We start from the raw sequence: 16,969 nt of genomic DNA on the forward strand, positions 1-16,969 counted from the left end.
GCAAATGCAGGCCATTTACCATTTGATCATGACTATTTGCATATTAATCAAGAAACTGTCCTCACAGCCCAATGTTCAGTGGGCTAGGTTCAGTCATTGTGCAAATGTTTATAAGACTGGAAACCTGCAGTCAGCTGATACTGAAGAAGTCACCTGGATGAGTGACGAAACGTTTCTCCCACTGAAAACGCTACTTCCAGATTAACAGAATCAACTTTTGGGGAATTTACTTACTTGGATGATTGAGCATGCATCAAGACATAGAAAGCTCATACAAAACTAGATCCTGAACATTCTTTCATTTTAAAAAAAAGAATCACAAGAGCAAAACAAAACTGGGACAAAGACCCAGACCATGACAAACATGAAGAATGAAAAAACAGACAAACAGGAAGCAGTTCAAGACAGTACTGTATCATCTGTTCAGGCAAACAGACTTCTGGCCATTGAGGAAGCTGCAAGCTCTCATAGTGCCTGTACAGGTTAAGCCCTGGAAGGAAACTGCATCAATGCACAATGTTGGACGTCAGGTCAAGGTGGACATAACATCATTCCCAATCTCTGAGATTAGGTAACAAATCCCAAGAACAACTTGTACACTGAAGGCGTTGAATGCAAGAGCAGCTGACCTGAAAGAGAGGACCAAGGCTAAGCTGGTTGACTACAAGACTACATGAAGTACCCTCTGAAAGTCTGTTTAAAAATGTAAATGAAGCATTATGGACAATCTCGATTGCAACCATTACTGAAACCAACCACGTAATCTACACCACAGCCGCAGTTATCTTTGAGACACTCACAGCCTTGGCTAAGCGGCTGAAGAGGTATACCAGAGAGACAGAAGCCATGAGAATACCACAGGTGTTCTCCACTGTACCATCTAAGGTGCACTCCCTGTTCAGGGGAACAATATGAGAAAAATCACTAAGGCTTCAGACAAAGCAATACTGGAAGAGCATATGGCAGAAGGACACAAGACATAACAACAATGCTCAGTTGCTAGTGGATCTAAGAGCAAAACACAGCAACCTTCCTGAATAGGATCCAGTAACCATCACAGTGGCAAACATCCAAGAATAAGTCTCAAGCTTGAAGCATTAGACAGCAATAGGTCCTGGCAAAATTGACACCTACTGGTTAAAGAAGCTAACTGCACTCCGTGAGTGTCTGGCAGCACAAATGAACCAGCTGCTAACCACAGGCAGAACACTGATGACAAGACAAAAAAGCTCTTTATCATGCTTGGAGGTTTTCACTCCAAATCCAGCACCCTGACACTGTATGCTAAGCAGAAGGAAGGAGGCTGAAGGCTAGTACGCACACACTCACATTCACGCCTATGGGCAATTTAGAATCACCAATTAACCTAATCCCTCTACCCAGATAGCAGACAGGTCTGGCCCAGATCTGGTGTCAAGCCGGTACTGCTGGCTAACTTCTGGCATGGTAAGTGGTATGTCATCAAGATTTGAGCCAGGCCTGGCGTAGATGCCACTGTTTATGTGATGGCATGCCACATCTGGCTCGATTGTGGTTTGGTTTATGTGGCCCAGGATTATAGAAAACAGGTCTGGCCCAGATCCAGCATCAAGCTGGCACTTCTGACTGAGTGGTATCATGGCAGGGTGTATGTCAACCAGATGTGGGCCAGATCTGGCAATGATGGCAATATTTATGTTCCTATTTTCCTATTTTAGTTAGAAGATCCAAATGTCATGTTGCAATACTATACTGCTATGGTAGCCAACATTTCAAATGCAGGTTTGTGAGCCTGCACTTTATCCACGACCTAATGACGGTTTACTCATGTTTACCACTGGGTGGCTGTAGCTCAGGAGGTAGAGCAGGTCAACTACTGGTCAGAAGGTTAGAGGTTACATCCCTGGCTTCTCCAGTCTGCATGCCTGCAAGATACTAACCCCAGTTGCTCTCTAATGCTATCAGAGTGTGAATGTAGTTAAGAAGCACTCAGTTTAGAGAAAGTGACTGTGGCATGTTCTATAGAGCGTTTTGAGTACTCTGGGAAAGAAGGAAATCACTGTCTGAACAGAGTTTTGTCTTGTTACTTTTGCACTATTATATTCCAGCAGCAGTATTATTTGATATATTGATATACTTTTAATTCTGAATTATATAAATCATTCAAATCAAAATAAATTTGCTGCATTACCTTTGTTGAGACATTCTGTGCTAAATACGACATATGTTGTTATTACAGGACTTGATTAAGGTACACATTAGGCTGACATCTGGGGCCAGAGCTGAAACTGTTCTGGGCCAGCACAGGGTCAGCAGTGTATCTGCAACTGGCCTTGTGCTGGCCCATGTGTGGGCCACCTCTGGCAAACCAGATCTGGGCCACCAAAGGGCCATCATACTTTGCAGTATGCGGGCCATGTGTAAGCACATTGTGTGGGCCAGATCCAGGCCATACCAATTTTGCTATGTGGGAAGGAGGCAATGGAGACTGTGCCCTTAACAAGCAGACCAGAAATAAGCTGACCAAAGAGATCAGGGTAGCTAAGAGGATCCTTTTTACAGACCTCTGGAGCTGTGTAAAGTGCTATCCTGCTTCGAACACTCATCCCCGTCCCAAAGAAGACCACCATCACAGGAGTAAATGACTACAGGCCGGTCGCCCTGACATCTGTGGTGATGAAGTTCTTTGAAAGACTGGTGTTTCCTCATGTGGTGCATTTTCCATTGTTATACCTCTCTGACCTGTCTTCCCCATGTGATGTTTTGAGTAATGTATGTATGGTCGGAGGGTAAGATGGCGCCGCCATTGCGTGCAATAGGTTGGCAGCCTTATGAAATTTCCCCTTGTGGGACTAATAAAGGTATATCAATTAAGCCAGCTGGAGGACATCATAGAGCCACTGCTGGACCCCCTGCAGTTTGTCTGTTGGGCAAACAGGTTGGCCAAGGTTGCAGTCAACATGGGACTGCACTACATCCTGCATCACCTCAACCAACCAGCCAGGATACTGTTCGTGGACCTAAGCTTGACCTTCAGCACCGCAATCCCACAGCACCGCAATCCCAGACAGCCCAGCACCTGAAGCTCAGCCAGCTTACCGTGCCCACCTCCAATTGTCTGTCAATCACCAAGTTCCTGATGGGCAGGCAGCAACAGGTAAGGCTGAGGAGCATCACATCCCACACCAGATCATCAGCACCAGCTTTCCCCAAGGGTATGTTTTCTCCCCGATGCTCTTCTCCCACGACACTAATTGCAACATGGGAGAACCACCTGTGAAACTCCTGAAGTTCATGGATAACTCCACTATCATTGGTCTGATTCAAAAGGATAATGAATCTACCTACAGACCAGCTGCACCACTGGTGAGGTCAGAGCCACCTGGAGGTGAACCTTTTCAAGCCTGTTGAGGTGACGGTGGACTTTCTGAGATTGCACATATACTTGGGGGGGGGGGGGGCGGAAGAAGGGCGAAACACTAGCTCCTGGTACACAGAACAGTTGCCCGAGACCTCAAGGCCAGACTGGCCAACCTGTGCACTGCCTGGATTGACTACAAGAAAGCTTATAATTCAATGGCCCACACTTGGATGAAGGAATCCCTACAAAAATACAAGATGAAGAGAACCCTAAGAGCCTTCATCAGGAATTCAATGGGGATGTAGCCAAGTCAGAGTCAAGTGTGAGATTTATCGAAGAAATGCTCTCTCTCCACTGCTGCTCTGTGCAGGCCTGAGCCCCCTCAGTGAGATCATCAAGACTGGATATGGATGCAGACTACGGAATGATCGTCAATCACTTCGTACATAAATCTAAATGCATGACATCAAGCTGTATGCAAAGAGTGAACAAGATATTGAATCCCTGATCTATTCCACTAGGATCTGGCGCACTGACATTGGCTCGTCATTCTGACTGGAGAAGTGTAGGCGCATGATAACAAAAAGAGGGAACGTAATCAGAACTGAGGGGATTGCACTACCAAAAGGAAACATTGTAGACACTGAGGACAGCTACAAGTACCTGGGAATCTCACAGGCAAATGGGAACCATGAAGAGGCCACTAGCCTCTTCTGAAGAGTCAGCTGAATGGAAAGAACAAGATCCAGGGAATTAACACCTACGCTCTTCTAGTGACCAGATACCCTGCTGCAATAATAAATTGGCCAAAGGAGGAGATAGAAGCCGCTGACATCAAGACAAGGAAGCTTCTCACCATGCATGGAGGGTTTCACCCCAAGTCCAGCACCCTGAGATTGTACGCTAAGTGGAAGGAAGGGGCTAGTGGGTGTCAGAACACTATCTAGGATGAGACAACAATTATCCATGAGTACATTAAGAAGATGGCCACTACTGACAGCATGCTTAATGAATATCTCAGGCAGCAGAAAACTAAAAAAGAAGAGGAGCAAGGAGAAGAACCATCATTCAAATACAAGCCGCTGCACGGTACGTACCACCGGTGGATAAAAGTGGCTGGCATCCAAAAATCCTACCAGGAAAAAGCTGGACTGAAAAACAGCACAGAGGCACTAAAAATCGGCCATCTGCTGCAACCGGTTGGGGTGAGAGAAGGAAGACAGGATAAAGACATGCTGTGGAAGAGAGCCAGATTAATAACAAGTATGATTCAGTGCAGAGAGGTCTATTAACACATAGTGAGTGAGAAAGGTGACTGGAAAGGAAAAACTCAATGCATCATGGGAATCCCCCGGCAGCCTACATCTATTGCAGCATAACTAAGGGAGGATTCAGGGTCACCTGGTCCAGCCCTAACTATATGCTTTAGCAAAAAGGAAAGTTGGAAGCCTAATCTTGAAAGTAGAAATAGTGTCAGGCTCCTCAATCCAAACTGGAAGCTGGTTCCACAGAAGAGGGGCCTGAAAACTGAAGGCTCTGCCTCCCATTCCACTTTTAAATACTCTAGGAACAACAAGTAGGCCTGCAGAGCGAGAGCGAAGTGCTCTAATAGGGTGATATGGTACTACAAGGTCATTAAGATATACTTGTAATAATAATCTAATACTTGTATGTAAGGAGCAGGATTTTGAATTCAATCCGGATTTAACAGGGAGCCAATGAAGGGAAGCTAATATAGGAGAAATATGCTCTCTCTTTCTAGTCCCTGTCAGTACTCTTGCTTGCTCTGTTTTTTTTTTTAAACAATAACAACACAGGAACAAGCTCAAAGCACACCATCCATAGAGACAGGGGTCTACCCCACCAGGTAAGACCCCAGGTTCAGGCTGTGCAAAGATGCCCCTGGGACACCCCAGCTTATAAAAGCAGGGTGTAAGATGTTAGCAGTTAGGGCATACATGGAAAATCACGATGGAATAGTTAGCATAGTATCAGGAAACGTCTGTACCAAGTATGGCCTGGAAGTCCCGAGGTCATAATGGGACATGCCCCCTAGGGTGGTTGAGAATGACTGAGCTAAGACCCTGTGGGACTTTAAGATACAGACAGACAAACTGGTGATGGCTAACCAACCAGACATAGTACTGGTGGGCAAGCAGAGGAAGAAGGCTGTAGTGTTAGATGTAGCTATACCAAATAATAGCAACATTAGGAAAAAGGAACATGAGAAGCTCGAGAAATACCAAGGGCTAAGAGAAGAGCTTGAGAAGATGTGTGGGGTGAAGGTAACAGTGGTCCAAAGGTAACAGTGGTCCGAAGGTAACAGTGGTCCGAGTGGTAATCACAGCACTCCGTGCAGTGACCCCCAAACTGGGCGAGTGGCCTAAGCATGTCCCAAAAACAACACCTGAGATCTCTGTCCAGAAGAGCACAGCCACAATACTGTACAAAACCATCAAGCTTCCAGGCCTCTGATAGAGGACCCGAGCTTCCTCCCACAATCCAATGACCTGCTATTAGGGATTAGGTTAATTGGTGATTCTAAATTGCCCATAGGCGTGAATGTGAGTGTGAGTAGTTGTGTATCTCTTTGTGTTAGCCTTGCAACAGACAGAAGATCAGTTCAGGGTGTATCCCACCTCTCATCCTATAGTAAACAGCACAAACGGTATTTATTTATTGTTTTTTTTTTTCTGATCCATTTTATCTTGGTAAATGGGTAGGTAGTGGAAGGCGATGTTTTTGTCTGTGCATGAGATTCAGCAATGACAAAGTTTTGTTTTTAATTCTATTCAAGTTAATATACACAGTGCTTAAAAAGAAAGCTACCTCAATAAGTGACTCCTTGTTACCAAGATGGCTGTCAAGTGGGATAACTTGTTCCAAGAAAATCTTTGGATGTTACAGATTTTTCTTTTCTTTTTTTGCGAGTCCAGCAGCCTAAGCAGAGAAGCCCAGACCTCCCTCTCCCCAGCCACCTCCTACAGCTTGTCCAGGGGAACACCAAGGCGTTCCCAGGCCACCTGGGAGATATAATCCCTCCAACATGTCCTGGGGCCTCCTCCCATTAAGTACATGCCCAGACAACCTCACCCAGGAGGGATCCTTGTCAGATGCCGGAACCTCCTCAACTGGCTTCTTTTGATGTGGAGAAGCAAAGGCTTTACTCTGAGCCCCTCCCGGATGGCCGAACTCCTCACCTAATCTCTAAGGGAGAAGCCAGCCACCCTTCGGAGGAAGCCCATTTCTGCCACTTGTATCCGCGTTGTCATTCTTTTGCTCACTACTCACAGCTCGTGATCTTAGGTTAGGGTAGGGATGTAGATCGACCGGTAAATTGAGAGCTTTGCTTTTACACTCAGCTCTCTCTTCACAACGACAAACCGGTACATTATCCGCATCAATGTACCAATCTGTCTGTCGATCTCCCTTCTCCTATCACTCAAGATAAGATAAACTCTTCGAACTGGGGCAGGAACTTGTCCCTGACCCAGGGTGGGCACTCCATCCTTTTCCGACTGAGAACCATGGCCTCAGATTTGCAGGTGCTGATTCTCATTCCCACCGCTTCACACTCGGCTGTGAAGTGTTCCAGTGTGGGCTGGAGGCCATCACAGAATGAAGCCAATGGAAGCATATCATATGCAAAAAGCAGAGATGAGATTCTGAGGCCACAGAAGTGAAAGATTTTTGCCACTTGTCTACACCTAGAAATTATGTCCATAAAAATTACGAACAGAATCGGTGACAAAGGGCAGTCTTGGCAGTGTCCATAACCCACTGGAAATGAGTCCGACTTACTGCTGGCTATGTGGACAAAGGACACTCCAAGGGACATGGTCAGATACCTCCTCAAAGTCCACAAAGCATATGTAGACTGGTTGGGCAAACTCCTATGCATCCTCAAGTATCCTTGAGAGGATAAAGAGCTGGTCCAGTGTTCCACGACCAAAACAAAAAACACATTGGTCCTCCTGTATCTGAGGTTCAACTAACAGATGGGCTGTCCTTTTCAGCACCCTGGCAGAGACTTTTGCAGGGAGACTGAGGAGTGTGATCGTCCTATAGCTGAAACACACCCTCTCGTCCCCCCCTTGTTAAAGATGGGAACCACCACTCCGGAACCTCTCAAGCTCAAGGTTGAATGAGGAGCTATGGTGGAAAGCCATTTTCAGAGCTCTCCAGAGATGTTCAATATGGCTCAAGTCTGGGCTCTAGCGGGGCCACTAAAGAACATTCACAAAGTGGTTTCAAATAAACTTTTTTCTTATTTTTGGCTGTGGGCTTAGGATTGTTGTCTAGTTGAAAGACAAACTTTACCCCCAGTCTGAAGTCCAGATCACTCCAGGGATGGTTATTGCCAGATCCAGAGTGCTCTGGACAGAGTGCTCCAGCAATGTACAGAGATATCCAGGATACTCTGTACATTGCTGCATTCATCTGACTTGTCTCCTAGTTCCTACTGCTTATACACATCACCACATCATTATTCTGCTACCACCATGCTTCACTTAAGTTATGGTATTGGCCGGGTGATGGGGAGTGCCTGTTTCCACCAGCCATGATGCTTGGGATTCAGGCCAAAGAGTTCAATCTTTGAGTTCATTTGGAGACCAGAGAATTTTGTCCCTAATCTGAGAGTTCTTCAGGCATCTTTTGGCAAACATCAGCTTATTGAGGAGTGGTGTCCATCTTGCTACTCTACCATGCAGGCCTGGCTGGTGGAGTGCTGCAGAAAAGGTTCTCCTGCCTTCATAGAACAACACTGGAGCTCTGTCAGAGTGACTGTCGGGCTCTTGGTCACATGCGGTTGCTCATATTGGCCTGGCAGCCTGCTTTAGGTCCTGGTGGTTTCAAACCTCTTCCACTTACAGATGATGGAGGACATTGTGCTCATTGGGACTTTCAAAACTGTAGAAATTATTCTGTACCCTTCCTCAGATCTGTGCTTTGATACAATCCTGTCTTAGAGGTCTACAGACAATTCCTTGAACTTTATGTCTTGGTTTGTGCTCTGACATAGAGAGTAAGCTATAGAACCTTATATATTGGACAGGTATGTCCAATCAACTGCATTTATCACAGGTAAACTCAAAACATGATATAGAAACATCAAACAGATCAGTGGAAACTTTTTGAGTGTTATGGCAAAGGCTGTGAATACATTTGTAAATGTTATATTTTTTATTTTTCTAGTTTTAATAAATTTGCAATAATTTTGTTACGTCCCCAAGAATAAGGGCAAGGGGATGAGGGGAGTAACATTCACTAGTTCCTCAAAGAAAACACCAAGCTTAGTTAACACGAGCAGAATACACCCCAAAAGCTAACAACCCAAGACTGGCCCAGTCACTGACTGAGCAGCTGTTCATTAGCTCATCTACTGCTGGGTGGCTGATTGTCGGATTGAGTCAGCTGACCACTGGCTCCTCTGAAGAGATGGGTGACAGTGTACAGTATCATAGAAGGGGGCAGTAGCAGGTGACAGCGTCAAGCTGGGAAGAGGTTCAATTCAATTCAATTCAATTCAATTTTATTTATATAGCGCCAAATCACAACAAATGTCGCCTCAAGGCGCAAAGGTCAAGCTAATGGTGCTGATGTTGGCAAGTCCATTATTCTACAGAGCATTGAACACATGACAAATATAAGTGTCTATGAACTGTGTCTGTACCTAACGATGTACATGTATGCAGATTATAGGGTGCTGTTATTGGTAATAGGGCTGTAAGAACGTAGCTTTAGTATACACAAGAGCAACATTTGTTTTGAATTACACATAAAGCAGCAAACAGTAAATGAGACAGAATTAGATTTTTTTCATAAAAAACTACAGAAATACAATCATACATGTCTTTGTCCTCCAACAGAAAAATTATATTGATGGTTTGATAATGCTTCAACAACATAAAGCCCTGCCGGAAAACTGTATTCCCCACTATGTGTTTGCATATACTTACTCACACAGTTTGCACAAAAAGCCTTTTTTGTTGTATTCAGACAGAGATGGAGAATACAATCTGAGAACCTTTGGGTTTTTCTGAAGTGCCATCTTCTCTCAAGAATGTAAACACAGCCATTTAAACAGTGAGGAAAAGATGACAGTAATGGTGATGGTTGAATTGAGGAAAGACACAATGAAGAAAATATGGTTTAAGATATTTATCTCTCCCATGAACATTTAAACATTTCAAGTCACAGAGTACTTGTATGTCACGTATGCTCACGTGTCACAGTGACGAGCGTACCTTAGGAATTCTATATCATTACAGAAAATCACAACCATATGTTAAGCTTACAAGTGTACCTCAAAGCTGACAGTTGTGCTTGTCTCGTGTGTGTGCTCAGCCATGTGTGTACTGTGTTTTGTGTGAGGCTGTGTGTGTATACAGGTAGATTTGTGTGTGTTAGTTTGTCTGTCTCGGACTGAAGGTGAAAGGAACTCATCCCAACAACGACAGTAGATGTTAGATACTGCAGTTCACACACACACACACACACACACCATGCACAACACGTCACAACAGATCATTCTGCAGGAATCTGCTGCATGTATGGATGTACTGTATTAAATGAGCCTATGGGCTCACCGTTCCCATGCTCAGTTAGCTATTTTTGCATGTGTGTGTCTGTGTGTTTGTTCGTTGGCTGTTTTATTAACTCCCTACGAGGCAAGATCACAGCGGAGATCCCTCTGTGGTTAAATGTTTTATTTCTTGATGTGACATGAAATATAGTATGGTCCCCTTACCTCTCACTCTCCCTCTCTCACAGATAGGTGGCACAGACAAAAAAAGTCTCTGTCACAGCATTATCCTGAAAAGCACCGAGGGGGGAGAGGGACACTGGAGGATTTATTGCCTTTACCACAGCAAACCTCCAGGGAAACATGTAGAAAGAGAGACATGGGTGGTAAAGGTTTATAAAAAGATGAAAGACACTGAAATGACAGAAAAGGGAAAAATGAGAACTGGAAAAATGCTGAAGCATGTGCTTGTGATTAAATATCATCACCTGCTTGTCACAGTTTTGCTGCAGATGTACTGAGACCCTGTAGGCATTAACTGTTGTTGGAGCTCACCTGTGAATAAAACTGGCTCAGTTATTGTTACTAGGAGAATCGACTGGGCCAGTTTCCATCCACTGACCACCCGTCTCACAGATCATGTTCATTTGAAGAAGTCAACATTTTTAACACTGAGAATGATGTAAACTAATGATGATCAGTATTCTTTTTTCTTCTTATATGTAAGCCAATTTAAATGGTAGAACATGAGTTCTACTTTATCTTTCTTCGTTCATCAAAGTATTACACCTTTTCAGTACTATTTCACTTCAGGTGATATTTTTACTGTTCTACGTTGGCATTTCAAGTATTTGGTTTTAGTAAACATTTCTGTTTATTTATGCTTATTTATAAACTAACTTAGAAAAGTGTCATGTCATATGTCAAACATTCATGAAAGTATTTTGGCTACCATACTTTAAAACCACTTTAGATATTTCTATTTTTACCAAATGATTTCAAATGGGACTTCCAGTATGGTGGCGAGCTGAGCGGACATGCGTTAACCTGCTCTGCTACCCTGTTGGCAAAATCCTGCTAATATATTGTACTTGAGTAGGTGAATCACCCCTATTTTGACAAATAAACTTAGGATTATGCTGGTGTCACAGAAGAAAGTCAGTCAAGGGCGGAACAAAACTCTCCAAGCTTAATTGTCGGACTTTACGAAGTCGAGGGCTAGCAAGGATTCATCAGCTAGCAGTGAGGCCATGGACTCCGGCGAGGCTAACGCTAGCGGGACTCCAAAGGTTAATGCGCAGGACAGAAACAAGGATATGGCAGCAGGAGAGTCCTGCCCCACGTTGGCCATCATCCTGACCGCTATCAACAACATGAAAACAGAGTTTTCCACCAGGTTTGACGGCATAGGTCCGCTATTGAGAGTGGGAGGAAAGACATTACTGACTGTGTAGAGCACGTCACAGAGGCAGAAACTAGGATTTTGACAACTGAGGATAACGTCGCCTCCCTCCAAACAAAAGTACAAGTCCTAGAAAATAAAAATAAAGATTTGGAGGACAAACTGCTGGACCTGGAGACAAGATCAAGGTGCTCCAATTTGAGGATGGTCAACCTACCGGAGGGAGCGGAGGGCGAGGACGCCTGTGCCTTTCTGGAGAGTTGGCACTGGAGTTGCCACTGGGGAGTACAAAACTAACGCTGGAGAGGGCTCACAGAGTTGAGCCGAGAAACCACAACAATCCTGCACCCCGTAAGCTGATAATAAAATTTCTCAGCTTCAAAGATAAAGAATTGTTGATGAGAGCGGCTAAGACTAAAAGAGAAGTACGATACAAGAACCAGACGGTGAGGTTTTACCAGGACGTAGCGGCATGTACGAGAAACAGGAGTTCGACGAGGCGAGGCACCAACTCCGCGCAATGGGGTTCTGGTATGGCATCATTCCCCCGGCCCGGCTGATAGTGACATATAAGGAACGGTCCCTCATCTTTAACAACCATGTTGAGGCGGAGGGCTTCATCAAACAGATCAAGTCAAAAGAGGGATCGGACTGATGGTTAGGATACGGTCTAAGTTTACAAAGCAGAAGGTAACATATGACCTGAGAATAAGAGGAGCAGGATCGAGCTGGCTCGGGCAGATCAAGCTATAAGGTTAAATGTACGCTTGTGTCTAATAGCGCGTATTACAGTGCATTTTCTATCAGGGGCTCAGTGTAGGATTAAACCTCTTGAGATACCCATTTCTGTCTTCTAATTTAAAATAAATAAATAAATGAATTTAAAGAGTCCGAACGTATTTCTGCAACAAATGTAAATTGGTCAACTTCAAGTAAGTGGGGCTCAATCAAACCAGCAGACCACTTCTGATTAATTTTGCTTAGAAATCTGATTTGAAATGTGAAATGTGATTTCACTTATGGCAAAGCGGGGTGTTTATGAATAGATAAGAATTTAATATCTTACCTTGGTGGCACAGGAGGGTATGGTTAATGTTATAGTTAACAGTTGGATTGTTCGGTTCTACTAGTTCAGCTATACAGTGTCATCCTTGGGTGGGACTGTTAATTGCTACCTGAAAGCTTTAAACATCTGGGGAAGGCCTGGATATGAGTGACGGTGAGAGTATTCGGGCAGTTTCTGTTGTTAGTAATAGTATTTATGTTAGCTTTCTGTCTTTTTCTTTTTGTAATTTTTTTGACATATATTTTCACTTGTTTGGGGAATATAACTGCACAATCTACAAGAAATGTCTAGTGAGATAAAAATCAAACTCACATCATGGAATTGCAGAGGGTTACGAAATCTGAAGAAAGTTAAACAAGTCATGAACAAAATAAATTTTTTGCAGTCTAACATTGTGTTTCTTTAGGAAACACATCTGATGCATAACGAGGACTTGAAAAGTAAGAGGAGGTGGAGAGGCAAGGTCTTGTCTGCATCGTTTAACTCTCAAGTGAGAGGGGTCACCATTTTGGTGCACGAATCCATACCACTCCAGGTAAAGTCACCAAAGATAAATTTGGACGTTACCTTGTCATTCAAAGGGAATTTACTAAATGAATAAATTATCTTGGTGAACATCTATGCACCTAATACAGACGACCCTATCTTTTTTCAAAACTTATTCCTTACATTGTCCTCTTTTCCTGGTAAATGTGTGGTGGCAGGTGATTTTAACTGTACTAGATCCGGTGAAAGATAGGAGCTCGGGAACTGAAGAGTCTCACACCCGTAGTAGGGTAACTATACAGCACTTTATGAAGAAATTAAACTTAATAGATATCTGGAGGGAAGAAAAAAATTCAAGAATTGACTTCTTTTTGATATCTGCAGAGTTGAGACATAAAATCAAGGAATGCTCCTATGAGGCTATCCTAATCTCAGATCATGCTCCCAACTCATTGGTATATCAGGACGCAAAGCTTGTGAAAGATGCTAGGATTAGGCGTTGCAAACAAAAATGGTTGGCGGACCCTGGTTTTGTCTCGCTTCTGGATGAACAAATTAGCCTCTATTTTGAAATGAATAAAACAGAAACTTCTGCAAGCATAAGATGGGAGGCTTTTAAGGCTTTTATTGGGGGCCAAATAATTAGCATCACTAGCTCTAAAGCAAGATTGACTTTCCAAAAGGCAAAAGAGTTAGAGACAAAAATAAAGGAATTAGAAAATGAATACTATCAAAGAAGGTCCCCTGAAATACACCAAAATGTATTGCTGCTCCGGGCCCAATGCAATGAACTTTCTGCCTCAAAAGCTTTGGTCAGTCTGCTGCGACTTAAACAGTCCTTCTACACTGTAAAACCTAATTAGTTCCCAGAACTCAAAAAAACTATGCAAAGTCGTTGCCTCAAAAAATTGAGTAAAGTTTACTTAAGATAATTAAATTAGGGCAACTTACTCATTTTGAGTACACTGTACAACCTCGTTAGTTCCCAGAACTCAAAAAAACTATGCAAACTCGTTGCCTCAAAAAAACTAAGTAAAGTTTACTCAAGATGACTGTTAGGACAACTTATTCATTGCAAGTCTGCAGTATTAAGAATAACTTGATATTTCTGACTGTACAATACTAATTGTTTACCTACTGACAAACATTTCAAGTTCAACTAAATGAAAAAACAATTTGTGGTAACCTGAATATGATTAAAAATAATTAACAACACTTTTTAATGATGTTAAAATCAGCCCAACTTTTATTTTCAAACACAACAAAGTATAACAGCCAACATACTGGACACTGTTCTGCTGAACAACAAACAATTATATTGCCATCACTGTTATAATCTCAATGAAACAAAGTCTCAGATGTAATTATTCTGAAAATAAGTTTAGGCCACAAGTTTGTTTTGTACTTACTTATATAATCAAAATAAAACATCTGTTGTTCTGTCACAAGAGCAGTCTCTGATTTAAACACATTTGTTTTTCATTCCAACACAGGAGCTGGAATGTTGTAATGTTTTAAGGATTCTGCCTGAATGACTGTCATGGATCGAGGTGATCCAAATGTAGGTGCAGACAAAGTCTTTAACTTCCCTTAAGTACAGTGGCAGTGGATGTGGGTTGGAGATGCAATGAGCTTGAACCTGCAGGCGACCATCTTCACTGACCACACCATCTGTGACGGAGGACTCATCTCTCCTGCTGTCCTGCAAGCAAACAATCATATTTTTTGGAACATGAACTTAATTGCTTTCTTAAAACATTTTTTTCATTTGGTATAAAACAGATTCCAATTTACACAATCTCAGGCATTCAATGTCCCACTGTCAGTCTGGATAGCCGTGACCACCACCCAACACACAATAATGTCATGAAAGCATCATTTTAAAAAGGGCTATGCAAACATGGCCAATAACTTTCATTCTAATGATGTGCAAAATGATTTGGGCACAAAACAGATTTTGCTGTTAGAAAACTTGCAGACTTCACTATATACAGTGTAGACCCTCTAAACTAAGTTTGGGGGATGTGATCTTTCAAGAAAGACCAAACTGTTGTTGTTTGTTTACTTACACAGCATGTCTTGTAGAATTAACTGGAGTCACCAGCAACAGCATCGTGCAGTCACATCTCAAGTCTAATAACAGAAGACAGGAAAAGATCAGTAAAGAAACAACTTCCCCAAACCAAAGCACACATAAAACAATAAGTAAAACAGGCTGTTCTAAAGTATGATTAAAGTTCAGCCTGATTAATATAAATCTCACTGACAGTTGCTAATATATTGGAAAACCAAAATACTTACTGATGTCTTTCTGTCCAACAGCAGGAGTGCTGGTCCCGAGCCTCAAAGACAGGAAGAAGCAAGCAGAGGGAGAAAAAGCAGAACAGTTTTCAGAAACTGATTTGATCCTTAATGTCTGTGAAATCATAATAATTTACAACACAGAAGGTCAATGTAGACCCCATACAACCAAATTAGACTAACATAGTATTAAAAACACCATCTACTACTGTGTCTGAATGTTGGCACTGTCAGCTTAGTCCTAAAGAGACATGTGTTTAAAAAAGACAGCACCTAATTTAAATATAATCATTACATGCTTGTTAAAAGCTAACTTCCAATATATATTGGAAGTTAGCTTTTAACAAGCTATATATATATATATATATATACTTATTATATATATATATATATATATATATATATATATATATATATATATATATATATATATATATATATATATATATGTGTGTACTTTATTCTCAAGTATAAAGCCAACCTAAACTTTAACCATTTAACAGGCCACTAATCTGGATTATAGCTTTCACAATAAACTTGTTTTTAAACACATTTTTTAACTAAATAAATACAATTGTTATTGTTATTATTATTTAAAATGTAATTAAACAGAAAAGTTGGTTAAATATAAAAGCAGTTTGCTTATGTTGTTAAAGAAAGGCTAGATTTGACCTTAATAGATGTCACAGATGTTCAAAAGCTGCCACAGAGCATTAAAAAAAATGGACGTCTCTGAAAACTTCTTGACGTCTTAATAAATCGAGCAGATATTTGAACTTTACACAGCTACATTCTCGCCTGAAAATATCTTAAAAGTTTATTTTGTGACCCAGAAAAAGTAATAACTTTTTTAGCCGCGCTCCTCCGCCATTGCCGCGCTTACAAGCACAGGCTCCGACAACCGCCACAAATGCGATCCTCCTTTTCCCCAGACTACCCTTTCTGGGTCACGAAATAACCTTTTAAGAATTTTTCAGCCGAGAATGTAGCTGTGTAATGTTCAAATATCTACTTAATTTATCAAAATATCACAAATTTGCAAAAGTGCTTCCACGTTTTCGGAGAGCTCTGTTATCCACCAGCGCAATAGCTGACTGGGAGGTCAAGGCTCGATAGACCCGGCGAGCACAGCTAACTCCTGGCTTATTGTTTTCAACCCCCTGCGGTCTTTTGCCACTCAGGTTAAACATGATATATATAATTAGTTAGTTAATTATGGCTATGGCTTGAAATCCCCCCCCAACGGCTGCACCTCCCGAAAAATTTTGTCTGGGCTCTTATCTCACTTTTTTATTTCAAACAATCAACAGAAAATTTCACCGACATAGTTTTATGTAAGGTTTTTAAGGCTGTGGTGTTAATTTTTAAGTAACATGAGCCCAGCGGCAGCAGCAACGCTAGGCTAACACTAACTACCTAGCTAGATTATAAACCTGGTGCTAAACTAAGAGAAGCCACAAAATCAGTTTGAATAAGAGTAAACATTTACTCACCAAGTCAGTGTATCAGGTAAAGATCCACAGCAGTGACAATAATCTCTTGAGCTGAAGCTTCTCCAGGTTTGCTCAACATATTCCATAACAAATGCACCATGAACATGCGGACTGATCCGAGAGGGAGGAGGACGGTAGCAGTGTTGCCAACTCCTCAGTAAGGAAAATTGCTATTGGCTGTCCTAAAAGTCGCTAGAAATCGCTAAATGACGTCATCACCTAATTTGCATAATTGGTCATGCTAATATAATTGTAACCTATGCTGTTGGAGAGAGAAATAACATCGTGGAAGAGACATAAAGTGAGTAAAAAACGTCCTAAATGCATTTAGAGTTTATTTAGAACTACAAATTAA

At 42.1% G+C, this 16,969-nt stretch overlaps 1 protein-coding gene and 1 pseudogene across 4 annotated transcripts in view; one reads left to right on the forward strand and one right to left on the reverse strand.

Moving 5' to 3' along the window:
* LOC102781238 (voltage-gated potassium channel KCNC1-like) overlaps positions 1 to 16,969 on the reverse strand; it is a 96,842-nt gene that overhangs the window by 70,397 nt on the left and 9,476 nt on the right. The window lies entirely within an intron of this gene.
* LOC148094738 (uncharacterized) lies at positions 3,797 to 11,320 on the forward strand (annotated as a pseudogene).

The sequence above is a fragment of the Neolamprologus brichardi genome, unplaced genomic scaffold, assembly GCF_056152115.1.
Source record: "Neolamprologus brichardi isolate AB-2024 unplaced genomic scaffold, ASM5615211v1 NODE_ptg000031l+_length_7269946_cov_1, whole genome shotgun sequence".
NCBI lineage: Eukaryota > Metazoa > Chordata > Actinopteri > Cichliformes > Cichlidae > Neolamprologus > Neolamprologus brichardi.